The sequence below is a fragment of the Paramormyrops kingsleyae genome, chromosome 14 (assembly GCF_048594095.1).
Source record: "Paramormyrops kingsleyae isolate MSU_618 chromosome 14, PKINGS_0.4, whole genome shotgun sequence".
Lineage (NCBI taxonomy): Eukaryota > Metazoa > Chordata > Actinopteri > Osteoglossiformes > Mormyridae > Paramormyrops > Paramormyrops kingsleyae.
This window is the reverse complement of record NC_132810.1, coordinates 19,307,964-19,334,869: the sequence shown is the minus strand read 5'-3', so window position 1 is coordinate 19,334,869 and position 26,906 is coordinate 19,307,964. Positions and strand designations below refer to the sequence as shown.

The 26,906-nt window shown below is 50.7% G+C and overlaps 1 long non-coding RNA gene across 1 annotated transcript; it reads right to left on the bottom strand.

Annotated features, from left to right (window-relative positions):
* Window positions 1–3,985: 3,985 nt before the first annotated feature.
* LOC140578366 (uncharacterized) lies at window positions 3,986–26,377 on the bottom strand. The gene is made up of 4 exons (XR_011982512.1): window positions 25,859–26,377; window positions 22,942–23,048; window positions 4,841–4,975; window positions 3,986–4,603 (listed from the first exon to the last, which is right to left on the bottom strand). It is a non-coding gene; the product is annotated as an uncharacterized lncRNA (long non-coding RNA).
* Window positions 26,378–26,906: the final 529 nt, after the last annotated feature.

The window sequence follows — 26,906 nt, the reverse complement described above, 5'->3', positions numbered from 1 at the left end:
GCCTCTACCCCCCACCCCGCTGTGTGTGTCCCGAGACCAGCAGCCTCTACCCCCCACCCCGCTGTGTGTGCTCCGAGGTTGGATCCGGAGGCCGGCAGGCTCTCCCCCCCTCCACGCCACACAGATTGCGATGCAGCCACTCCAGCCCCACTGCATCTGGGGTGCGAGCTGCGGCCGGGCACTGCGCCCTGGCACCCCAGCGCCCACTGTTTCATATTCATGCGGCCGCCAGGTCTGAAGCGTGGGCCGTGAAACACGTGTGCCGATGTCAGGAGGCCTGTCAGCCGCTCAGAAAGAAAAGAATTTCACCCATTTTCGTCATCAGTTACACCCCTCCACGAACCTCATTGGACTGACCTGTCTGTGATGTCCTATGTATGCTAGTGGGGGTGGGGGGGGGGGGGTGTGTAATTCTCAAAGCACCCCAGACCTCCCCCCAGACCCCGACGATACGCAGAAAATGAGCCGCATCCATTTCCCGTGTCGTGTTTAAACAAAGGCAACAGGCGTGAAAGAGTGAGGAACGAAATGGCGGCTTTAACCCGGACCCCAAACCGTCCGCGTCAAAAGCCACCAAACAATCGTAGGGTTCCTGTTTCCCAGAATTCCCTGCATCAGGATTAAATCGCACATTCCAAACGTGAAGGCCACGTTACATATAACGCATGCTTTCTGGCAAGGTCACAAAGGCTGATTTTTTTCTGAAGACGGTAGAGTATTAAATAACGGGGGATATTGAAGTAAAGGGTCTGCGAGTGGCACTGTCCTTAGGCAGGTGGGGCCGGTACAGACTGATGCCTGACCTGACCATGGTCCATCTCCTGCTCGAACCAGACCCAAGCAACACTCTCAGCCTGACCATCCATTCATCCATTAATCTCTGCATAGATCCATCTACTCTCACCTCCATCCATCTATCTTCCAGCCGTTGATCCTGCTCAGCGTCTTGGGCCCCAGCGCCTCCCCCAGGCGGCACAGGGCACAGGCTGGGCTACACAGAAAGCCAGAATCATATAAATACTTCATATGAAGGACATGGCTAAGGTGTCTTCAGTGTGCATGTGCCCTGCGGTGGGCGGGGAACCTGTGCTGGTTCCTCATCGGCCGCCTGCCCTGTGCTTCCTGGGAAAAAGTCCAGGCAGGTTAAACCCTGTCTATATTCTTCACGCTCACAGACCTCTGGGACGGAGTGGTGGCTCTGTGGCTGGAAGGTTGCTGGTTCAAATCCCATGAATGCCCAGGGTGATTCTACCCCATTGGGCCCTTGAGCAAGGCCCTTAACCTGCAATCGCTTCATCCTGTATGATGCTAATCTACACCCAGCCCTGTAAGGAGGTCCTCCGACTTACAGGGAAAAACTTGGGGGTTGGGGGCAGGACTGGCACTCCAGCCACTGGAAAAAAACCTCACACTGGTCCATTCGGACTAGTGTGGTGCTGAGGTATCACCCGCCACACGGCTGCACTCAGGTTGTCATCCCTGAGGTGCTTTGTCGTGTGGTGGGTGCAGCAACACACTGTAAACAGCGCATGCTCCTTACGCACTGTATTCAGCGCATGCTCCTTATGCACTGTAATCAGCGCATGCTTCTTATGCACTGTAATCAGCGCATGCTCCTTACACAATGCATGCTCCTTGCGCACTGTAATCAGCGCATGCTTCTTATGCACTGTAATCAGCGCATGCTCCTTACACAATGCATGCTCCTTGCGCACTGTAATCAGCGCATGCTTCTTATGCACTGTAATCAGCGCATGCTCCTTACACAATGCATGCCCCTTACGCACTGTAATCAGGGCATGCTTCTTATGCACTGTAATCAGCGCATGCTCCTTACACAATGCATGCTCCTTACGCACTGTAATCAGCGCATGCTCCTTACACAATGCATGCTCCTTACGCACTGTAATCAGCGCATGCTTCTTACGCACTGTATTCAGCGCATGCTCCTTACGCACTGTAATCAGCGCATGCTTCTTACGCACTGTATTCAGCGCATGCTCCTTACGCACTGTAATCAGCGCATGCTCCTTACGCACTGTAATCAGCGCATGCTCCTTACACACTGTAATCAGTGCATGCGCCTTACCTCCCTCTTCTCACACACTGAACAAGGTGCCCATTTCACACGTTACCCTCTCAGAAATCCATCCGCAGCGCATCTGTCTTGAGGGGCATCTCTTTCTGTCACTGAAAACCGGACTCCTGAGTCCAAATGGGCCGGGCTGTGGAGACAGTTTTTTATGTCATACATTGAGGTGAGATTCCCCCCCCCCCCCCACTCCCCCATACCACCGGCTCTGAAAAATGATTCTCTACACGTGGGAAAGATGCCCATGAACCGCCATGTACCGCCATGAACCGCCATGTACCGCCATGTGCCATGTTTTTCGGAACCCAGCTTTCGGAACCCAGCTTCCGGAAAAATCTCCACACACCCCCCCTTCCCCCCCGCCTCCTCCACCTCCTGGGGGAGACGGCGAGGTTAGCGTCCTGTCGCCAGGACGTGGCCTGTGGTGTCACAATGTCCCCGGCGACATGCCATTCACCCGGTTACGCCATCGCCACGGCAACACCCAATTACGTGTCGGGCTGTCAAGGGCGACAGTGCCTGGCGTCTCGTATGGGCCATGTGGCAAAAGCAGAGCCTGGTGTGGCTGACCTCTGACCCCGCTACACGCAGTTTCCGTAAGTGTATCAGAGCAGGACGATACACTCAACCCCTGGATTGTGTCACCACGTCGACCTTCACTGAAGGAACCTTAGAAGACGATCCGCCGATTCGGTAATTATTTAAAAGTGTCTTGTGCAGATTCAGTTCTTTCTGTGCCACATTCCGTAAGATACATATTGTTCATAGAAAGTCTTAGGGCGCTTGTCTCATTCAATAAAAATCTTGAAAATTATCAGGCTGATAAAATGTATTGCTTTATTTATTCGATTACACACGTATATATAGTCATATATCACATGAGAAACAACCAGCAGTTGAAGTAAAACATTCATTTCAAGTAGTAATAAACCCAAATTACAATGTTCTGAGTTAAAAAGTTTCTTGACAAGCATCACTGGGTGCTTTTTAATTAGTAACACCTTTGCAAAAACATAAAACACCAAACGTTTGTGTTTAGTATCCCTTTGGGAGCCAGTGACTACAATTGCAATTAATAGCAAAATGGCAAGAACAGAAATTAATGAGTCAGTCAAAAAATTCTGACATTTAAAAAAGTAAATGTGTGGAAACTGAATGAGTCAAAAAAAATTATGACAGTTAGTAAAAAGATACTGTTGGTGTGGAAGAAATGTGCCGATATGTTAAGCATTGTTTGCTTAATGAAGCAATGAAGGAAGAATGAAGCAAGCGCCCCGAGACTTTCTGTGAGCAGTGCACATATATCAGGAAGGAGGACAGATTTTTTTCCCCCTATATTAACCACCATTGATGGGCCTGTCTGCTTGATTAACTTGATTGATCCAGGGAGGAATTGTTGTGCAAAAAAGTGCAAAGACGGTACATACAGTGTAAACGTAAATGTGATGCTAATTTAAAAGCTACACGCTACACTAATGGAATATCCTGAAAAACAGGATTTTGGAATAAGGAAATAAACATTTATAGATGATAATAATAAATTAGCGATGGTTTTTGTGGAATGGAAAAAAAAAATAAATCTTTTTTTGTGTATTTTTTATGTTGCTCAGTAGAACTACTGGCACCTTATCAACAACCCCACTTGCCTGGCACAAGAAATAGGTAACTGGCGGGAGGGGGGGGGGCGCCCCTCCATCCCAAAGCTGCTCCTGGAGTCACGGATCGGATCACCTCGGAAAACGGCAGGGGGGGGCGGGGAATGCCGGGCGGGGGACCTTGCGGACCAGTCTGCCACTCCCAGTCAGCGTGACGCCGAATCGCATCTGCTCTTCAGCGTAAGGGGAAAAAAAACGGCGTTCATGGCCCAGGTCAGCGCGCAACACACCCCCCACCCACAGCGGACGCTTTGATCCACCCCTGACTTGTCCCTGTCGCATTACACATACAGATCTGTATGTCCTTGTTCCCTGTAAGCCCCCCCTCCCCGTTTTTAAAGTGACACACGGAGAGCGCCAGCAGCTGTGTGACTCTCGCCGGGCCACCTGGACGCCGTCCCGGCAAATGCTCGGACCTTCACAAAGCACCTCTGCTGAAAAGTCTTTGTGCCGAAGGTTATTGGGTCCCGGCTAGACGCGAGATTCTGTCGGAGTCTTTTAAACACGGTTTTTCCGCCATGTGCATGCTGTCGTTGTTTTCACCACGCATGCGTCTCCTTTTGAAATGATGCTTTATGTGCACAAGAGCGTTGGTGTGCCTCCAGTGCGTTGGTGTGCCTCCAGTGCGTTGGTGTGCCTCCAGTGCGTTGATGTGCCTCCAGTGCGTTGATGTGCCTCCAGTGTGTTGGTGTGCCTCCAGTGCGTTGATGTGCCTCCAGTGCGTTGATGTGCCTCCAGTGCGTTGATGTGCCTCCAGTGTGTTGATGTGCCTCCAGTGTGTTGGTGTGCCTCCAGTGCGTTGATGTGCCTCCAGTGTGTTGATGTGCCTCCATAGGCGTATCCTTTGCTAGAGAATCTTTAACACATACACACATCACCCAACGCATTTTTCAGGGGATTAAAGTCTTTGTTTTTGGGGTCAATGGACATATGACTAATATGTCGAGGACGGAATTCAAACCAGTAACCTTCCGATCACAGGCCTAACCTGCTGAACTACACTCCGCCCTTAACGCCTTTAGACAGATATGTACACGGTGGGGAGGTGGTATAAGCAGGACGTTGATGACGAGTAACCCCCCACTTTCCGTACCTGAGCTCCCACTCCGCCCTCATTCTCCTCTCTCTGCTGTCTCTCCTCTCCTTTGATTCTTGTCCTCCTTCTCAAGTCTTCATGGAGCGACGGCATATCAAAGGCTTCCTCAGGAGGGACACGCGGCAGCCAAGTCTGGGGGTGAGGAGGGGGGGGGGCACCGATCAGAGGTTAGCGGGATCAGTGGGAGGGGCGCCAGTCTTCAGCCCAGTCCAGGTCCGGCGTCGGGCTGGGAGTCCCGGCGCTACGAACAACGTGTCCTGTGATCCCAATAAGCAGGCTCGTTAGCGGCCTGATACTGGCCCCGTACACCTGGGGCTCCCGCACTTGGCACCGTGTTTAAAGGCAATACGGCCCCTTCGCGCCTCCCAGCCCCACGCCGAGGTGTGGGAGGGAGGAAAACAGGGTTTGGAAGGAGCCTGTGTTGGGGGAGTTTGCCGAAAGTGGGTCTTTAATTGCAGGACCTAGATTTCAAGCAAGTCTTTCATTGTGTTTTTAGCTTGTTAACTACTTTCCCTAGCGCTGTAAACGGCTCAACGGCGCCCCCAGTGTCCACTCTCTGTTAGTGTCAGCATCACTGCCCAATAGGGTGCGAGATTTCCACTCGACGGCCCTTTCATCATGGCTTCTTCTGAATGTCCTCAAAAAGAGGCAAGTTGTATTAGTGCTGGCGATGGTTTCAGTGCCATTACTGAAATGATTTCAGTCATTAATGGTGTTTCGAAACCGCGAGCTCTCAACGAGATGACAACTATCTGAACGTCCCTGTATTTCCACGGGCTAAAATAACGACACCCAGCTTTTTTTTTAGCTTGTAGCTGAAAAACAAAATCTGTCTTAACGTAATGCGTACAAATGTAACGTGTGTTTAACCTCAAAACCTGCTACGTTTTGCTTTTCCCTCTCTATCTTGCTGTATTAGGGCACCAGGTAGTATGTTAGCTGAGTCCCAGGGGCTGTGTAACTGACTTTGGAAAAAGAAAAAAAAACAAGGAATGAGACAGTTTTGGAAAAATAATAATTAACGATGGTCCTCAGGAGCAGTTTTGACATTCAGATTCCCATGTTCTGCAACGTCAACAGGAACTGGCTGACTTATAGGAACCCTTGCGTTCTTCTGACTTGTTGGTGGTGTGATTTGGGTTGGTGCCCTTGGTGGGGGACACGGGGGCTCAAGCCTCACCACAGGCTGTCCATTGTGACGATGCCCCTGCTGTCAAAACTAAACACTGTGTTTTACTGAGGACCTTGTCACATGACCTTGCTGGTTACCATGGTGAGAGGGTAAGATGAGGACCACCCGGATACTAGTGGGGGGGACAACGGGGGCAGCGCTCCTGCAAAATGATTCCCCCAGTCCATCCTGGAGGTTTGGTCCAACCACACGAAGCCGGTCGGAGGGGAGGTTGCAGATGTGCTTGTTTGTCCGGATACATGCGGCACCGCATGAGGAAAATGCGACTCGCAGCATCCCGCATTATGGGGCCCGCATTTGCGGAATAATTCAACCTGGACGCTTCATTTATAAGAAGTGCCTTTAGGAAGACGGCCATCGGTCACAATAGTCCAAACTAACAGGTGAATATGGCCCAGTTTGGGGCCTTCTTTAAGCTAACGATGATGCTACTGCAGCTAACTAGTCACACAAATCCCCAATATCTCAGCTACAGTTATTTAATTAGTCTAAAACCTACTTATTCCAAATGTAAGTCTCACAGGGTTACTTCTTTAATGTCTGTGTTGAGAGTGGTGCCTTAAATATGTCTACCACTGATGATTCGAGCTAATTAACTAGGACCTGGGGTCACAGTTTACAGCCAGTTGCACGATCAAGCATTATGGCTCGGTTGCTGGGCTGGAGTCAGGAGTTTGCCATGGCGATACCGTCGCTTCGACAACCATCGTAGATCTATAATGGGGTGACCGTTCAGTAGACTAGACTCTTCCAAAACAATTTCCAGATCCGTTTTAAAACTGCACCAGTCTGTATGTTGAGTTTTGTAGTTGTATCTCTAAATATATATTTAGTATTTATGCATATTACATATCTACGTCGTAAACAGCGCATGCAAAATAATGCGCTGAGATTTCTTTGTGACATAAAAACATGCTTCTCAGGAAAGATCATGGGACAGTGATATCCATCAGTAATAAGCCTGCCTCTGGCTTCATTGTGTCTCTGAGCGATGGCAGCGGAGTTCATTTACATACAGGAGTCCACTTGTCATCTCCAGTACACCACTAATTTCCTGTCTGGAGACCGGCAGCCTAGACAGTTGCTGTAATTCCTGCCTTGTTATGATTTTCAGATGTAGTTTCTTGGACTCCAAACATGCGGCACGATAAAAATTTAACAGGGTGCATAATTATTGTGACTAATGTTTAGCCTTAATCCCCGCTGGGCCTCCAGTTTTTGAAAGAAATAGTTTGAAAGAGAAAAAGAAGGTGGTGAGAAAATGAAAATGCAAATGACAGGCCATGCAGGGTCAGCTCGCTGGTTCCGACAATGCATGGATGCATGGATGCATGGATGGATAGCATCATTTTAATCAACTCTGAGGTCCTGCTAAAACATGCAAGGAACAGCTGAACAGATCATGCGTGCCATCGCAATAATCCGAAGTGTTTACATTTTTTGCGGCAGTGTGGCATTTTTTGAATTAAAATTTTTCCCTCCATTTTTTGCAACCCCTGCCTGTCAGCTGTGGTACAATCGCCCATCTCTGTGATTCGTCACCGTGCCGCGTGTCTCAATGACGACGAGAGTCACCTTCAGGGCTTCCCGCGTGTTTCACCGTACGAGGCACGGTCAGAAGTCGGGGAAAACGGAGAAGCCGCCCGGAATTATCCGAGCCGGGTGGGGAGGCCGAGGGGGGCCGGGGGGGGCTCGGCACCGCTCCCGACAGAAGAATATGGATTTCATCATTTCCTGCTTTGTTCCTTTCTTCCTTTTCTCTGCTCTCTTTCTAAAGGGATCGCAACACCTGTTCCACGCAGCTGCACTTCATTTGGAAACCAATTTAGCGAGATTGGGGGGGGGGGGGGGGGGAGAACAAGAGCGGGGGCCCCATTCTGCTGCTACCTTGTCATTAAGGGCCGGCGAATAGCCGGCGTTTGTTCGAGGTGCGGGTTTAATGCCTCCGAACGGCGGCTCGTTCCAGCCGTGGCCGCGGTGAATTTTCCCGAGAGTTGGCAGCTTCTGAAAGACCTTTCTGGCGAGTCGGCAGAGAAAAGCTCCTCATGGTCCCATTAAACAATGTTGTCATATTTTGCTCATCAGCTGTGTCTGCAAGGGGGTGGAGGGGGGCAAAGATGGGTGTCTGTTTCAGGGGGTTCAAAAGGAAAAGGAAAATTGGAGAGGAAGATGAGGCCTCAGATGAGAAGTGTCAGATTTTAGTTTGCAGGCAGATCTTTGGACGACTCTGTGGAGTTGGATGTGGAGTTCATTGATTGTGACACACACATGTGCTGGGGGACGGAGGGGAGGGGGCGCTAGCGAGCGGGGATCAAAGAGAAGCAGTTTTATTACCACATCAGAGCCCCCACCCCCCAATACATTTTGTATTCAGCCAATCTGTTGAAACAGTCGCAGTAAATCCCGCGAAAGGCTCCCGGTTTTCCGAGAGCGCGCATACGGGAACGGGGCGATTTAACGAGGACCCGGCGGGACGGTTTCCACGGCAGCGATTGTGGGGAGTGGGTTTGAAGACATCAATAATTGCTTTACCAAGGACGTCCGCCTGAGTGCGGAAACCCGAACCTCATCGCAAGAAGAGGGGCAGATTCTGCAAATCCGCCCATGGATCTCCCCCGTAATTTTACACGCCGGCGCACTCTTGCCGCAGAGGCTGCCGCCCACCGCCCTCTCCGTCTTAATGTGAAGTTTGTCCCTTTGTGCCGAATGGCTGCGAGCGGAGCGCTCCTGCACAGCTGACAGGTGTAGAAGCCTTTCTGTAATAGCCCCCCCCCCCCCCCCCCAGCTCACAGAGCGCCCAAAATCTGCAGCGAACAGATGAGTAAGCTCCATCGTTGCCAAAACCCAGCACACGTCCGCAGAAGGGTAAACCACACACACAGCCCATATCCGTGTCCAGCTTCCCGACAGCGAATGACAGAGACTGGACCGGCCCAGCGGGAACCCCGTCTCCGGTGGCCCGGCAATTAACCCGGTGACGGGCGTGTGGGTCGTACCAAGCAGGACAACAAAGGATGGAAAGAACGGCAAAAACCGGCGCGGAAAGTTCCGGCGCATGTTGTGTCGTGGTGATGCCAAAATCGGGGGGTGGAGGGTCACCAGGGATGTCTGGCCGCCCCGTCCCCTCCTGTCAGGCGTCGCTCGAGCCGGGCCGTGCTCCGAGGCCCGGCTCGCCGGCGGCAGATGCGAGGCCCCTGTGTCAGAGGCGGGCAGCGCGGCACGGCGCAGCGCGGCACGGCGGCCGGCGAGCCATCTCCCGAACAGATGGCGCGGTGCTGCCGGCTCTCCTCTCCCCGGTAATTACCAGCCTTCGCCACAGATGGAAATGTCAGTCAGCCTCACAGGGTCCCCCTGTCCCTGCCATCGCCTCCGTCCGCGGCCGCTCTACCTAGCCACCACGCTGCCAACGGCCACCATGTGTTCGGTGACTGCTGACTAGGCAGGCAACAAAAGAGGAGCGACGGCATGAATATTCATGCAGGGGGGGGGTGGGTGTCAGGCAGCCCGGGCTTCCGCCACACAGTTGGGCGACCGTCAGCCGCCATCTTGTTTTTTGTTTTTTTTATTTTGCACATCCAACCCTATGTGCTGGTTCTGACTGGACCGAACCGGCTTCCCTCGCCCCGACGGACGCTTTTAAATACGTGACGTCTGCAGCGTTTCCATCGCGCGGATCCGTATTTAAAAGATTAGGATAACCGTGTTTGCAAAATGGATTAATTCCCGCAGCTGCCAGTACTAACCGTCACTTATCTGCGATAAGGTGACCAGATGTCCCGCTTTGGCAAAGACACACTCCGTTTTTTTTTCTTCTTCTTTAATTGCTCCTGAACGTAGTTTCCCGCGAGAAGCTGCGTCTCACATTCCGCGGTAATCTGCCTCGGCCCGGGACGCCTGGCGGGTTTTGTTTTCGGAATGTTTACCCGTGTCGGAGCTTACGCCGCCGTGTCAGGCACGAGGGCCGGCCGGACCCTAGCCCGTGGTTGCATTCGGGCCGTTGACGCCCATAGTTCGGGTTTCTGAGCCACGTAGACGGATTGAAGAGAGACCCAACACCATGGCCTGTTCATGAGACTATCAGGATCGCTGCACTGGGGCATATACAGGGACAGGGCCACAGAGGCCCCCAGAGCCCCCCCTCCCCGTCACTTTCAGGTTCAAAACATATCATTGACTACTGGTAAGGTTGGCCCCTCTGTACGGATTATGCCGCCCCAAATTCCAGAAAGGCCCCCAGTTGCTGCAATGTGGCCAAGATCCCTTGTCATTTCAGACTGAGACACTGAAATGCTTTTCTACTATTATACAACACTGTATATGTTATTCTCCTTATAATCAAATGAGATGGACTGGTTTCTACTTATTAAATCCATTATTTGGGGTATAATCCCCTTTCTAGAACAAATAACTCAAGAATTGTTTGTAGTCCAGCACCAAACATGAATTAAAGGACAAACCTACAAGAGAAATGGAGAAATACTCATCAGAACACGCACTATATGTGTGAAATAAAAATTGCAATAGAGATTGCAGATTAACAGAAGAGAATTAACAGAACATGCAGTGTAGAATGCTGCGATGGGCTGGCCCCCCATCCTGGGTTGTTCCCTCCCTTGCACCTGTAGCTTCCGGGATAGGCTCCGCCCCCCAGCGACCCTGAATAGGACAAGCTGTTACAGAAAATGGGTGGATGGATGGATGGATGGATGGATGGATGGCACAGTGCAAGATGTCCTGTGCAAGACGGTAAATAACATCAGAGTGGCATGTGTGGCAAATGCACTATGAGGGGAGCGACGTGCAGGTTCCAGTGACGCAGGACAGAATCGGACTGCAAAAAAAAACCATCATCAGCTGTTTAATATTGTGGCACAAAATGACCGATTTGGCCATGGAGGTTAAATGTTAGGCAAGGGGAGAGGAGAGGGGGGATTCTGCCTGGGTGAGGGGATTTCACCCATGTGGTGGGATTTCTAAGGTGCTACATGAGTTTTTGTAGGAGCTGGATGGCTAGGAAGCATTGGTGTGAGGGTTTGGGTTTGGGTGGTGCTGGCATTCGGGGGGGGGGGGGGGGTTTCACTCCTCTGCTGTTAGACTCAATGCTTCATTATCAAACTAGGTATCCGATTTACCACTAGCTATCTTCCGGTGCAGAGTCCGAGTCCCACCTGTAAGCCACCGAGAAGATTCTCCAACATCTCCTGTCTCCTAGCAGCATCAGATCTCCCCCCTCCCCAACACCAGCTGCTACCCCACAGCAGACAGCCATGCGGAAAGATGGCCGGCATCAGCAGCCGTTTCCCCCACCACCACCCTCTCCCTACTGGCGCCTACTTCGGCTCTTGTTTGAGGGCAGAAAGATCCAGAAATCTCCGAACCTTTCCTACAAACAGCATCCTTCAGGTCCGGCGTATGTACAAGGCTCCCGACTTGCCTTCTGCTATGCTAACAGGTGTATTTTTACATCCTTCTCTACCCATTTTACACGCTTGGATAAAAGCTAACCATAGGGGTGTATACAGGGCGGGGCAAAGGGGCACTGGCCACCGCTGATAGCTGATTGGCCCCCCGAGGGCTACTTCCCCTGTCACTCACCCTTTCAAAGCACATCATTGGCTAATGCACCTCTTATACCACCACCTTAAAAAAAATCCTAGAATTATGCTCCTCACCTTAAGACAAATTCTAGAATCACCTTGTGCATTCGCACATTCAGGGGTGAGAGAGCCAGACTGGGAGCAGTAACTAGCATCTGGCTAAATAGGTATCCTGGTTTTGTTTCGTCCAGCGGAAAAAACTGCAGCCGAAAGCTTCAGGATTTGGCGTGGCCGCTTCCCGTCCTTCCTGACTTAACTTGTTGAACTAGTTAGCCCGCAGCACGTGGCGGTCTGCTATCTCATTGCAGTGCCAGGAGCGTATCTGTGTTGATGATGCATTGACCACATGGCACGAATTTTCTCGAGCGCGGCTTGGCTGAGGCGGATTCTCCTCTGGGGTACGTCCTGCTTAGATGTGCTTTTTCCGGTTCTGATCCGGTGCCTAGTGCTGAACCTGCCAACGTACCCGACTGTACCAAGCTGACCCTCTAGGTCCTAGACTGCTTCTTTTTTGACAGACATTCAGGTCTTTCTGCATTTCGAAAAAAAAAATCTGCACAGAAGGTTTTTGACGTGTATAATAAGAAAAATCAAATTAATATTTATTCATAGAGAAAATTTAAAAAAACAAGGTTGGCCAAAGTGCTGTACAGAATCAAACCAAGCAAACTAAAACATATATGGATAGGAACAAAAACCCAATATAGCCTAAACAAACAAACAGCAGACACATACTAATCAAAATTCAGGGGTAAAAAAAAGATGAGTTTAACTGGACTTAAAAGTGCTCAAAGTAGGTGCAGACCTAATGAGGGAGTTATTGTTGTTTTATTGGATTATATTTTATGTTTTTAGCTCCATCCAGTTGCAGCTTTGTGGAGCCTCCTATGAAGCATTGGCATCCCTTCAATGGAGACGATCTCCCCAATGTGGCGGCGCGTGTGCAGATACACACAGACACACACACACACACACACACACACACACGCGCGCGCATACAGGTTTTTATTATATCTTTGCGGGGACTCTTCATTCATTTCTATGGGGAAAACTCCGATCCCAGCCCTAACCTTAACCATAAGATGCCAAACGAAATACGAGACTTTTGGCATTTGTAATTTTTTTGATTGCATTCGCAGATCTTTGTGGGGACCAAAAACAAGTTCCCCATAACATCAAAACAAACAAAACAAAACAAAAAAAAAAAAAAAAAAAAAAAGTTTTTTTATTAAATTGTGGGGAACATTTGGTCCCCACAATGTAATATGAACATAACCCACACACACACATACACACACACACACTGACGTGGCGAGGGTCCAGCACCTGTGACATCACTGCCACTGCCAGCAGGAGACACTTCATCCCAAAACAGGAAACGGCACTGAAGAGGACATCAGTGAGGGGGCGGCGGGCGCGGGGGTGGGATAAACTCAGGTAAGGGCGGGGCGAAAGGATTTCTGGTATCTGAGCGGGCTGGGGAGGGGGATAAACTCAGGTAAGGGCGGGGGGGGGGGGGGGGGTGGCAGTGTTAGGAGGAGTCCGAGCTGGCAGGGGGCGGCTCTTCCAGGGGGGGGGGCAGGTGCCACACCTACTGATTCTCAAGGTTACGGGTTTACCGCTCCGCTACACTGTCATGCCGGGATCAGGGTACCCCCTGTGCGGGGGCTGCAGGAGCAGGGGCACCAACATGCCAAATACTGCCCCCCCCCCCCCCCCGGTGTTTAAAAAAAGCACAATGTTTAAAGGATGCATAGGTATTATTTATTCATTTTGTTAAATTAATGGTGTCTTACATAGAGGCACACTCTCAGTTGACAGAAGTGGGGGGTGATGGCGTGTGGGGTTGACTGTAAAAGTTGTCAGCCGGGGGGGGAGCTTTTTGGGCTTCAGCTGGGGTCTTTGCCTGTGCATTAAAACACCCTTGTTTACCACTTTTAAGCTCTTAAATCACTTTATTCACTGTACGATACGGGGTCACGGTACAGCCACAGTAACACAGACAGGCACCTGCTCCTGGGGCTAGAACCCAAAGATATGGGCTAACTGAGAAACCCCCCCAACCCTCACAATGTTCAGGAACGCCATGCCCTTGTACCGCTATATATGCAGTAAATATATGATTAAGTACAAGTAAATGTATGTAAATTACTCACACACAAGAAATGTGCAGCATGTCTCTGTGGGGCACCTCAGTTATAGTTTTTGTGGGCAAAGCCGCACTATAAAGTATTTACTACTTACTTTAAGTAAACGAAAATCTTCAGGTTGGCCGGCTACCCAGAATCCCCTGCGGCAGCTGACAGGAAGTGAGCTGGTACACAGCTGTTTGTGCTGAAACAGAAGCATCCTAAAATTCTTGCGCATTGAGGTTGAGTCGCCTTCTTGTATGATGACGTGGGGAAAAACCAATAGGGGCTTTATTAGAGCAAACTACCATACAGGCAGGGCAAAGGAAATAGACCACAAGGGGTCAAAACAGCGTAGGGAGGATCAGGCAGAAACTGCACGCGCACACGCACGCACGCACGCACGCACGCACGGGTAGTGGCACCAATGACCGGACTGGGGAGCACAGCACCAGGAGGCACTCTTATACACCACTAACGAGGGAGCAGACGAGGGCTGAAATGAGAGGTAAGATAAATTAGCAACAGGTGTGTCACACTAGGGAGGGAACGAGAGGGGCACAGATGCAGGGCGTGACAAGTATATTGTCCAGTTATTTGGTGCTGTTGAGCTCCTGTAGCCCAACAAGTAGTGGCTCGTACTAATAATACAAGGGTCATGGGTTCAAATCTCAGGAGTACATAAACTCCCTACTGTATGTTACTTTGGATGCAGGTGTCAGATAAATGAGTAAATAAAATGCCTGCCTATGTTCATATACAGGCCTCATACAGCCAGTATCTCCCCTGTGAACTTTGCAAGCACGGTAGCAGTAAAATTTCACCTTTTTTCTCGGTCACAAAATTTCCCCCCCCATGCAGATGTGTCAGAGATAATCACCCAGTGTTCACTCCCAGTAAAAGTATCCCACGACATTTATGTTACAGCTTGAAATGTGAACAGGCCAGGTCTCCCCCCCCCCCCCCCCCCCAAATTATGATTAATTATGGCACCAGATTTTGTGCACTTCTAATGACACGTTAGTGACATCTGACTGTCATCTTTAATGAAAAGTCACATGATTCGCCGGGGTCCAATGACCATGTGAATCTGCGATGTAAACGGGAGGCAGGCCGCCAAAACGCTGTAAGGGATAATGAGAGGCTTCACGCCCAGGGAGTCGCTGTACTTTGCCCAGGTAAAAAAAAATACAAAACTTCCATCTCCTCTCTTCTCAGCTTTAAAAACCACCTAAATTGCTATAGTTTTTTTTGACATAAACAAAGCTTAGGATGTGCAGGTGAGTCATCCCCCCCCCCAGGTATTTGGCCTGGCCTGGTGTGACAGAGGTGGAGGCATCCATGGGTGCCGTACTCGCACCCCTCTGTGACATGTGCCGCCCCAGCGCTAACGACTGGGTGGGGGGGTAGAGCACTTCTATGCGTGCTTTTTTGTATGCCCTTCTACCCCCTCCCTGGTGATTCTCAAGTGAACGCTTCATTTACCAACCTCGGAGCCCCGAAAATGTCCAGTCAGCTTCATGATTTCATGTAATTTACTGGCTAAAAGAGAGATCTATATGTTGTGGTTTGCATCCTGTGAATCGAAAGATGGGTGTGGACTCGCTGCCCTCCTGTCTGTGGATGAGCAAGAGGCTGGATAGACAGATGGACAGACAGAGACTGAAGGCATGATTAGCTCTGGGAAGAAAGAAAGGTTTCCCCTGTTACACCCAGAATAGTGTCTGGATCTGTCTGGGTTTTTAAATGATGATCTTCGATCTATCAAATCATTTTACATCTTTCTTTATAACGTGTCATTAGAAGTGCACAAAAAACATGGGGGCAGTATGCGGTTAGGTTAGGATGCCGTATGTGTGATCGGAAGGTTGCTGGTTCGAGTCCCAGGGTTGGTAGCGGGATGTTACCATTGGGCCCTTGAGCAAGGCCCATAACTGGCTAACCCTCCTTTCTCAAAAATGTATGTCGCTTTGGATAAAAGCATCACCTAAATAAATGTAATGTAAATAATAAACCCCTAATAATAAAGCCATAACAATGTACAACAGGAAGTAATCAGCATTAAAAACGGTGGTTTCCAGTGGCCTGTATGTTTGTGACGCAGCTGGACGGCCACTGTCTGTTTGTTTGTTTATTAAAAATAATGATGATACACAGAGAAGTCAAGCGCTTCACTGAACTGGTCGACTGCACCCCGGTTTCATAAGCGGAACCCACCGCGGAACCCACCGCGGAACCTGCGGAACCTGCGGGACTGCGGTGGAGTGCTTTCCGTGTCAATTAGGCAGCATCAATTATTCAGCTGGTTTGGTTTGTGCCGACAGGCAGAGATACAGGCTTCTCGGAGGCGTTACACAGTTCATTAACCTCTCTGCCCCTCCCAGTGCTGCGCATCGGTTGGACCCCCCCAGCTTGCACCGCTCTCCGTGTGAGAGCTCTCTCACTCTCCAGTATGACCGATGTGCAGAAGAAGGTCCCAGCAGGTATAAACTGAATATTGGCCCAAGCAAGGGGGCCGCCTAGGGCACTGGCTTCTAATGGGGCGGCCATTTGCCAGGCAATTTCACTTTGCCTCAGACAGGGGGCGCCGGTGGTGATGCCCGCCTAATTTCTCAGCACGTTTTGTTATACCAAATAAAGACGCAGAAATTTTCAGGTCATCGTCTTGAACTGTTTTTGATAATAGCTATTGGGGTTCCCCCTGACCTCATGAGTGGGGGCCTCACTTTAGGTAAATAAAACGGAGATTGGTACTGACCAAAAATTTTTCATCGAATTCTTGAAAACTCATTGCATTTCAACGGATAATTGTTTTTGAAAGAAATACCGACAAAGCATAGGCTGGCAAAAACAGTAAGAAATATCCTTTATTTTTGTGAAAAAATATATGTAAATGTGACATTTGTGGACAGAGAAATGATCAATAGAAACTGAATGGTTTTGGGCTTTAACACTTTCCTCCAGTCAATGTGCTTACCTGCCAGTCCCTAGTATAAGACAGAATGTTGCCAAATGCCTTATGGATCTTACCCCTCCCCTCCCACCCCTGCACCCAGAGGATTGGCCAATCAAAAAGGGACACTGTTCTGTCTTTGTTCATAATGCTCCAGTCCTTATGCATGGCCTCCCCAATGTCTGAACTCCAAGGGGCGAACAGATCCGGCTTTGAAATCCAGAGTGGAGCGCACGGGTCCACATGCTGCCCCCCCCCCCCCGCCCCCCAGCTCCGTGTCGGTACGACCAGGAAGCGGCATGTGACCAGAATCAAAAAGAAGAAGAGCAGAACCAACTCCCAGACGGGGCCCGAGAAACCGACACCATCGGAACGATGGAAAACATATATAAAATATATATGGAGGGAGGGAGGGAGGGAGAAGGGGGGGGGGGCTGTCGCAAGCGGCAACCTGGAGATGGAGCATGATGCAACACAGAGGCAAGGGGAGCTAAGAAGCGACGGGCCTGTCTTCTGAGACGGAGCCGCTTTCATCACCTGAAGACATGGCTGGGTGTCGTGACAAGGAAGGCCCACCCCCATCTACCGTATCGGCCAATCGGAAAGCAGCAGTACTGTATCATTGTTTATCATCTAAGAGCACGATTTAGAATTAAAGCAGATCATTTCTCTGTGGTAGCATCATTCCCTGCTCGTGACTTGTTTTGTTCTCCCAGCTTGACACTCCAGCACCTTTGAAAACAGCCAGTGAAAGCAACGCGCTTTTCACCAGCATTGCTGCTGCGCCACTGGATCACTGGCTCACTGTCTCACTGAGGCCCAGACGTTCCAGTGGCAGTGTGGCTCACAGTAAAAGCCGCGAAACAGTTTTGTTGCCCGGGGGGTGGGTTTGTTGGGGAGCGGGGGTGTCCAGATGGGTGAGCGTACCATACTCTGCCCCATGCCTTTGAAACCCCATTCACCCGGTTATGCACCTAGACCTTTCTCAGAGGCACCGGGGGGGGGGCGGCGGGGTAGCGGATGGTTAAATATGCTCCGGACGGTGGAAGCCTGTTTACAGCCGGCAGAAATTTGCACTTAAAAGCCATTTGTTTGGAACAATGGCCCAGGTGCGGCAGCCTCGGCGGGAGGCAGAAAGTCAGCCCAGCACCTGTCCCGCCCCTGTTAGCTTCCGGCTAAGCTAGTTTAGCGTAGCGTAGCGCCGCAGCCGTCGGAATGAATTTCATCTGCGAGCTTGAGCAGTTGAAACTGAATGGTTTTGGGCTTTAACTCTTTGCTCCAGTCAATGTGCTTACCTGCCAGTTCCTAGTACAAGACAGAATGTTGCCAAATGCCTTATGGATCTTACCCCTCCCCTCCCACCCCTGCACCCAGAGGATTGGCCAATCAAAAAGCAACACTGTTCTGTCTTTGTTCATAATGCCCCAGTCCTTTGTATGGCCTCCCCAATGTCTGAACTCTAAGTGGCAAACAGATCCATATTCTGCTCTTCGCTTCTGAAAGTCGGGAAAGGAGAGTAAAAACGATCACATCCACCACTTAACGACAGACTCCGCAAATAAATAGGCAAACTCCTACATGAAGCCACGTGTCTAGTGCATCGTGCGAAAAGCCCACGCTGGTTCATTTGAATCCTCACCCATGTTGTTCGTGAAGCTAACTTGCATGGCCCAAATCTGGCCTCCCAAATCCGAGGCACTGCATTTAACTCCGGAAGGAGCCGGGAACGTTCCTGCCGCTCGCTCTGTCCCCCTTTTCACACGCTTCCTGCTCCGTGTGTGAGGTGGCAGGCAGGGTGGCCATTAAGAACATCAGGTAGCTAGCAGGGCTGGGGGGTTAGGACCAAAACAGGAAGTGAGCTCAGTGAACACAGCCAGTTGTATAAACTGTCAGTCAGAATGTCTGCCAGGCTGCGAGGCACTTAAGACCATCACTCAGAGTAAAATCTCTACAGTCTCAAATATATTTCAGAATCTGCTAGTCTTGAAACTGTGAACCTCGGCATGGAGCTTTTCTGAGGAGGGCGTGAACTGTCCACAGGGGGGTGTAAAGGAGCTTGTGCAAGGCGTGTAAGGAAGAGTGCACCCCTCGTTTACACCATCGCAGTCCACTTCTGCACCACAGTAAAAATACCTACATCTCAGTGCATGGCACAGGGGTGCATTCAGTGAATGCAGTATTTCTGATTTTTTATTCATTTTTAATACACACTTGTTCCTCAACCTCAGCCACAAGCAGGCAATTCATGGGATTAATAATGTATATGCCGGTGGGTGTGGTTATGGTTATTATGGGGTAGGGGAGTTTGATACAGAGCAGATAAAGGGAGCTGCACGCTGGCAGGTCTCTGGGGTGGGGGGGGGGGTGCAGCAGGTCGATTCAGCAAATCAGAGATCATGGGGTGTGTGGATGGGGCACGGTGCTGTGTTCAGTCATAACATGCACGTGTGTGTGTCTGTTATTTCTAAGGATCTCTCCAGAAGTGTGGTCTGTCTGAAGGTGTCACCCTAACCCTGCCGTGCCTCCCCCATCCCCGTGTCCTCCCCCCTCCCCACTCCCCTTTCTCTCTTTTTTTGACCTGTGATTACACCGACTGGAGCAGCAGCAGTTAATGAGGCTGCAGAGAGAGCTGGGTGACCTTGTTACCAGGCGGGTTGAGCTGGACAGGCTGGTGGGAGGTTGCTGTCTACTGGGAGGGGCAGGCAGATGCTTCCCCCCCCCCCCCGGGTGAGACATCCCACGCCGTGCCGGCAGCCCACAATCTGGCCTGAGCATCTGTAACCCTAATGATCACTGGTGGCTCCGCACCTGACCGCCCCCCCCCCCCAACGCCCCGCCCGTCCCGTCCGTGTGAGGCCCGGCGGCGTGTGAGGAGGGGGCGAGGAGGGGCCGTTCTCCTCTTTGACCTACACACCAAGCACCGTTCAAAGTAGCAATGCCGTGCTTCACAATGACGACGAAACATAATTGCCGCATTTAATTCCTGTCCCCCCCCCCTTCTCCTCGGACCCGATCCCGTGCCATTCCCAAGCGTCCCGGCAGCCGAGGAGGCCCCAAATCCCCACGGCATGAGACCCGACCACGGCGTCGCTGGGAGAATCCAAACGCGGCGTGATTCCCGTTTCCGCCATCTGCAAGGTTAATTGATAAATTTGGAATGCACCTATTTAAATATTGAAATGAATTAATATCCGGGAAATATGGAAGGCCGGTAATTAGGCATTTGGACGTTTGTTTTTTTTCTTCCCTACAAAGTAGTCCTGCGTAAAAGGCTGCGAGGAATCGTGCCTTCGCTGGCTCACCACCACGATCCTAAACCGGAGGATTCGAACCGTCAACACGCGGCCGTTTTCCTGGCAGTTTCCAAATAAGTAGGTTTAGCACGTTTTATTAATTGCGGATCAAGTGGCGACTGGCTTGCGTTCGGGCCCAAACAGAACCTTAAGCGGGCCGGATGGCTAGCATTAGAATTGAGGCATTTTAAAAAAAAAAATTTTTTATGAACCAGCTACTGCCAAATACATAATATAACACATTTCGCATATTAGGGGTATCGTGGTTTCTGGAAAAATCCTTTTGTCCTGTGTCTGTATTACGAGCTATAAGCTCTACAATCCTAATTATACCATGTAAACACTGAGCTGTTGAATCGGGCAACGGTCTGTCCTGGCATGCCGCAAATAGATTCGTTTGGACAAAGAATGTCACGCAGATGGCGTTAAAAACAAAAAAAACATTCTGTGTAACCATACAGTCATGATCCTTTTATGAAGGATTGTTCAGTAAATTAATTTATCTGGTGATTGTTAAATTTTTCCAGTTTATCAAATTGATTGATCTTACTGATTTTATTTGCATGTGCAGTTAGTGACAGAAAGCACTGTTTTTAACATTAGTGTTTTTTGCAAATAGCTGTCGAATCCCTTCCCCTTCTGTCGTTGAGCTCCGTAGTAGCGCAGGGTGACGGTCGGCGTCCCAAACGCGAAGCAGCGTCTGGCTAAAAGAGCCCCCCCCCCCCTGTTCCCAGTGCATCGGAGGCTGATCTCTCAAAAGGGGGTGCTAGTTAGCTTCTGAAAGCTCACCGTGTTAGCGTGTGCTGTGAATCGCGTTGTGACACACCCTCAGCTACCAAGGAACAGCGACCACATTGTACATGCACTGCATCACTAATAGTCACACATTTCTCTCCGTAACTGCAACTGATTATTTTTCTTTCATTTTCAGTCCCTTGTCTTGGTGTGGGTCCCTATTTCCTACAGCATTATCAGCAGTTATAACGACTGTTTTATTTATATTTTATTTTACTTTTTAAAATGTCATTTCTTTGCCAGTTTTCAGTAGTTGTTGACTGGCAGCTAGCTACTTAAAAATAAAACAAGAATCTTTTTAAAAACACACAAACAAAGTGGTAATTGTATCTTCTGGCTGTATTTCCATGGCAGGATCGTGCGGTGAGACTTTCAAACGTCAGTTTTTGCTGCGATTTGTATGACATCCGAGGGCTGTGAATTTCCTAAGCGAGGAGTTTATGTGCTTTTTTTCCCAAATCTTCTCAATAGGTTCCGGCGTTTTCCATCGCTGCCGGATGGCGAGGCGGGGAGGCTGCGGTGGTCGCGCGCGCCGAGCTGCGAAGCCGCCCCAGGCTGACCCCGCGCCTCGCGAGTTCACACCGCGTCTGTCGCGAGAAAAGAGGGGCTGGGCGCTAAGTGGGCCGGCTGAAGCGGGGGGGGGCGGCAGCTAATTCACCAGGGCCTGTGCCCACCCACGGCCGGGTAGCTGCGACATCACCGAATCGGCCCTGGGGGGAGACAGGCGTCCCGGGTGTCCAGCCTGCAGGGGCGTTTTTCTGAGGTGGCGCCACTGACAATGAAAGTTCTGGAGCTGTTTGAGAAGCCGTTCTGCACGCCCACTGTCCACGAAAAGACACTCGGCCTGCTTCGAGTAGCCAGCCATCCTTGTGATTTGCCTTTTATTTATTTAGTAGACAATTTTACCCAAATAAAATAAGGCTTATAGGAAAGCAGGTCAGCCAGTCTATGGAGCAACTGAGGGTGAAGGGTTCAGCACAAGTGGAGGACAATGGTTCACTCCAACCCTGGGCTTTGATCCAACGACCTTCCATTTACACTGCTGAGCTACACACTGAGTCGCTGAGTACTCCTTCCTCTCCATTCACTGTCCGAGATGTAGCAGGTCCATATCCCTAAAGGTAATGTCAGATTAATATATTGGCCATATTGAGTAGAGTACAGAAGCAGGTCTGTCTTCTGGGTGCAGGAGCTGTCCCGGGAGGTGAGGTACCCAGCTTCACGTACTGAAGCCCCCCCATGTCGCACAGTCCCAGTCCTCCCATCCCCCACCATCCTCTTGGGAGGGTCAACGACAGCGTGTGTCAGCTTCACCCCCCACCCCACCCTCCCTGCCGAGACAGCGGCTGTCTGGAGCACGGGGCGGACCGCCCCCCCCCCCCCGCGTAGCCATCTCCGGGGTCGCGTGTGAGGGCAGTGTGCCCATGTGCGGACAGGCGGCAACCTGCCGACCCTAATGACAGCCGACCCCGGCAACAGTAACCAAGGGCCAGAATGCCTTTTCATATTTATTTCTTTTTTTGTTTAATCAGCTCGACCCCCCCCCCCCCCCGGGCCAAGCCGTGCTACCAAATTAGTGCCGCTATCAGCTGTTATCCATGACGGCGCCGCCACTGCCGGCAGCCCCGTACCGCGCGCCGCCCGTGTCCGCCCTGACGGATCCCAGACCCCACATCCTGCCGTGAGACTCCGCAGACCATCGGCCCTGTCCCAGCCGGGAACATCGCCCTCGTCTCGCCAGTCCCACCAACCAGCCTTCCGACCTTATATGGCCGTGAGTCCTACCTTCGTTTATAAGACTAAGAGATGAGCTAGGCCGTTTTTTAAAAGTGGATAATATCGTGCAAAAAAAAGATGCTGCTTGTTATTACGCTAACGATACTGCCTAATTTGTACCTGAGCAGATGGCAGAGGGCTGTGAGATATCTTTAAGAACATTCCAAGCCAACGGACAGCTGTCCCTTCAGAGGAAGTCTTGGTCACTGACTAATCGATACAGTGCAGGGAGAGCATGTACTGTAGCATCCAGTTTCTATATTCTAACATTTAAATAGCTTGAAGGTAACAGCACAAGCCGGGCAGGTGGCATGAGGGGAAAAAGGCAAAAAAACAAATGAATGATGCGGGGCTGATGCTCACCTTCGAGCAAACAGCAGGGGGCGTGTGTCCGTCGGTGGGTGAACCAGGGCTGGGCCGATTGGGACGCGCTGAAAAGGCCTTCCTGACAGTGCCCTCTGACAACGGGGCTGGAAAACAGTCATAAAACAGTCAAACTAGCCTCGGAACATGGAGACAAGTACTTTTAGTGTGGAATTTCAGCCTAGTACACAGTACATTAAAAATGTAAAAATTAACAGGTAAATGTTTTCTGCTTTATTATTGCCTTTGCTTTTATTTACCTTCCAGTTTACATCAGACATGCAGAATCCTTAAAAAAAAAAGCTTTAATCCAGCTGATCGATTGCAGGGAGGATTCCAGTGCGCTGGCTTTTATTATGAAATACTGTAGTTGGTTAATTGCATTATTAATTAATTGGTTTGGTGGATTTTATGGTGCTTGAGGAGCTCTCCTCCCAGTCAGAGAAGGTGGAATAACTGTTTACTTCATTCCGTATTTACAGAGTGCCCAAACCCACCGGGTGAATCTCAAAGCACTGGAGGGAGCCGGCCCACCCCCCCAGCACCCGCCATAGCACGTTGGCACGCCCCCGGTCATCCGCCTCCCACCGGTGGTCACCGGTTATTAAAAGTACCCCTCTGTGCCATTTCTGTCCTATTGCCATAGAGACTAAATGAATAATTAACAATCGCCTTTTGCTGACCAGTTATATATCACCGGACCTATTTAAACGGAGCTGAATAAAAACTTAATGTCCGTTGATCTGTTTGAGGAGCCCATTCTTCAGGCTCATGTCCTGCTCAGGGAGAAGAACCTCCCCCGATGTTTCTTAGAGGTGAGTAAAGAATTGGGGAAAGGCCCCATTGCATGCTGGGGAAACGGGCAATATCACGAGATGTTTAGCCATGTGTGAATCACCCCCTGCCCCCCCACCATATCCTTGTGTGCCGACAATGACAGGAGATGGATCAGAGACAGCAGCAGTGTATTTGCATGGGACCCCCAAGTTTTGGGGCCCCCTGTTGGCCACAAACAATCACTACACTGGGTGCCGGTTCTGAGTACCTTTCAGACACACGTGTGCGTGTGCTTTCACGTGAGCAAGCACACATCCGAGGGAAATCACGTGGCATGTCCCCCAGAGGCCAGCCAGACCCTGTCAGACACCGCCACACCTCCCCACCTCACGATTCGCCAAACAGCTGCCGCAGTTACTCATTCATCCAGACATACGCAAGTGCCCACCCCCCCAACAGGCCAGGTCTGCTGATCTCTTGCTGTCAGGCCTGAGGGTACACCTCCCCGCGCCCCCCACCAAAGATTTAACAGCCTGAACTGACGCTCGGCCACAACCGGAGCTTGCACTGCTGATGGCACAGGAACCCTGGATGGTGGAGGGAAGGGGGGGAAATCAGAAGGAGGTGTGTGTGTGTGGGGGGGGGGTGTGTAAAGTCATGTTGCTATGGCAACGAAGCAGTTTCTTTGCTGGGAACTTGACCTGCCTGTTCCACCGGCAAGCAGTGAGGCTGCCAGACAGATTTTCTCCTCCTTTCCCTCTCCTCTCCTTCTCCTCTCTTTCCTTCTCCTCTCCTCCTTTCCTCTCCTTCTCCTCTCCTCCTTTCTCATTGGAGTCAGGGCCCAGTGTGCAATTCAGAGCAGCACTTCTCCTGGAGTGTCTCCCGCCGTATCCGTGTGCGTGTAGCCTGTCCGCTAGGTGTTCGTGCGTGAGAATCTCAGAGGTGGAGTGTCGCTCGCAGTCTTCAGAGCATCTTAACCTCCAGCAGGGGGCATGGTCGCCGGGGTCAGCGTAGCGGCAGACTAAGGGGCAGGCTTAATGCCCTCCCGACACCCCACCCCCCCCCCCCCCCCGCCGTCCTTGTCAGGAACGACATGACAGCAAAAGCCAGCCGGCACCCGTCAGCGGCCCGGACCAGCTCCACGTCTGATTCCGTCTGGCAGACGGCGGGCGGGGGGGCAGGGGGGGCCACCTTTTCCATGACACTTCCTTTTCCAGCACGTCGGAGTTAATGGCCGCTTCCCCTCCATGACCCCCCCCCCCCCCCATCAGCTGCCACCCCCCCGCCCCTTCCATGGAACTAGCCCAATTCGTTCACCACCAGGCCAGATCACTGTGATGAAAAACAATTACCTGAGAGCCAAGGAACTTGGCAGGTATCACATTAAAACCACCTAGGGGGCTTTCATCTGCCCTGTGACAGCCCTCCACACACTGGGCCGCGACAATCACCCCCATACCGCCCCAAGACAGCCACCCGCACACCAAGCTGTAATAGCCACCCGAACACCGGGCCACGACAATCACCCCCACACCGCCCCAAGACAGCCACCTGCACACCAAGCTGTAATAGCCACCCGAAGACCGGGCCGTGACAATCACCCCCACACCGGGCCAAGACAGCCACCCGCACACCAAGCTGTAATAGCCACCCGAACACCGGGCCGCGACAATCACCCCCACACCGCCCCAAGACAGCCACCCGCACACCAAGCTGTAATAGCCACCCGAACACCGGGCCGCGACAATCACCCCCACACCGCCCCAAGACAGCCACCCGCACACCAAGCTGTAATAGCCACCCGAACACCGGGCCGCGACAGCTGCAGTCTTTGGCTCTTGACAACATCTGCAGCATAGGGGTCTCAGTTACAAGCCAACGGTTCGATTCTGCCTAGTTCTTAAGCAGTCAATATGCAGACTTACAATATACAGACAAGGTAACGGTGTACGGCGATTCTGCGGGTTGATGCAAGCCGCGTAACTCAACGCCAAGGCGATGCTTTCAGCTGTGAGCCCAAGCTGAGCTGATGTTGTAGATAATCCTCATTAGATCCTGGTTAATTGAAACTTAATACTGTACTTTCGTGTTCATCCGGCATATCCTTTTGGTTTTAAGCAGACGGAGATATCTGACTTACATCACCGGTTAGATGGCGATCGTGGGGGGTACAAACAGAGCCGGTCGGCAAGATCCGTGTTCGATTAGCATGGCGAATGCTGACCGCTCTCGTAGGTGCCCAGCTGGCATCATCTCCATTGATTACCTAAGAGGGAACACACTAACCTTAGCCATAAATCTGATCCAGGGCCTATATCACAAAGCAAAATTTGTTGGTTAACTAGATAACTTGTTAGATTTAAGGTTGTCTGAAAGAAATATAAGTGAACAAAGATAAAGTTCCTTTAAATTGGGGAAAATCTGAGACCTTTTGCAGCTAACCAACATATCTCACTTTGTGATACAGACCCCTCATAATGGTCAGTCATCAAAACAATTTGGGGACATTTTGACCACCTTAAAATCTATCACTACCTCTTGGTGTTACAGACTGTGCTGTGTAATATACAGTATATGTGTGTGTGTGTGTGTGAGTTAGGTTTATATTATATGGTGGGGACCAAATGTTCCCCACAACTGTCAGGGTCAGCCCCTCTTGTGGCCCTACCGTGTCCCTTCCCTGTTTGGCCAGCAGGTGGTGCTGGTCATCCCGTCCTTCATGTTAGTCTTTGTTCTCCCCTGTTACCTGTCTAGCCACATGGCTCAATGCGTGGAGCATGTGGTTGTCTGTGAACCTTGTCCTGTGATCGAATCCTGTTTTTGTATGTTGCTCCTTAGTGTTTCTAGTTATTGTATCTGGTGATTTTGTATTTGGTTTTGTTCCTTGTGCCCCTGCTTGTCTTTACCTGTTTGTAATTCCCTAGTGTTGGTTTAGGTTTCCTTGGTTAGTTCTTAGTTTCCCTGTTTTTAGTTCCTTTGAGTATTAGTTTCACCTGTGCCCTGTTTCCCTGGTCTTTGTTAATTAGCCTCACCTGTCCTGTGTTAGTCTCATTACCCCTTAGTATTTTAGTTCCTGCTTCTGTTCTGTTCCCCAGCGGTTCATTGTGTGTTGCTTGTCTAAGCTAAGTTAGATCTGTCTTATGTTTACCTGCCCAGTTTGTAGTGTTAGTTTATCCCCTTTGGTTTTT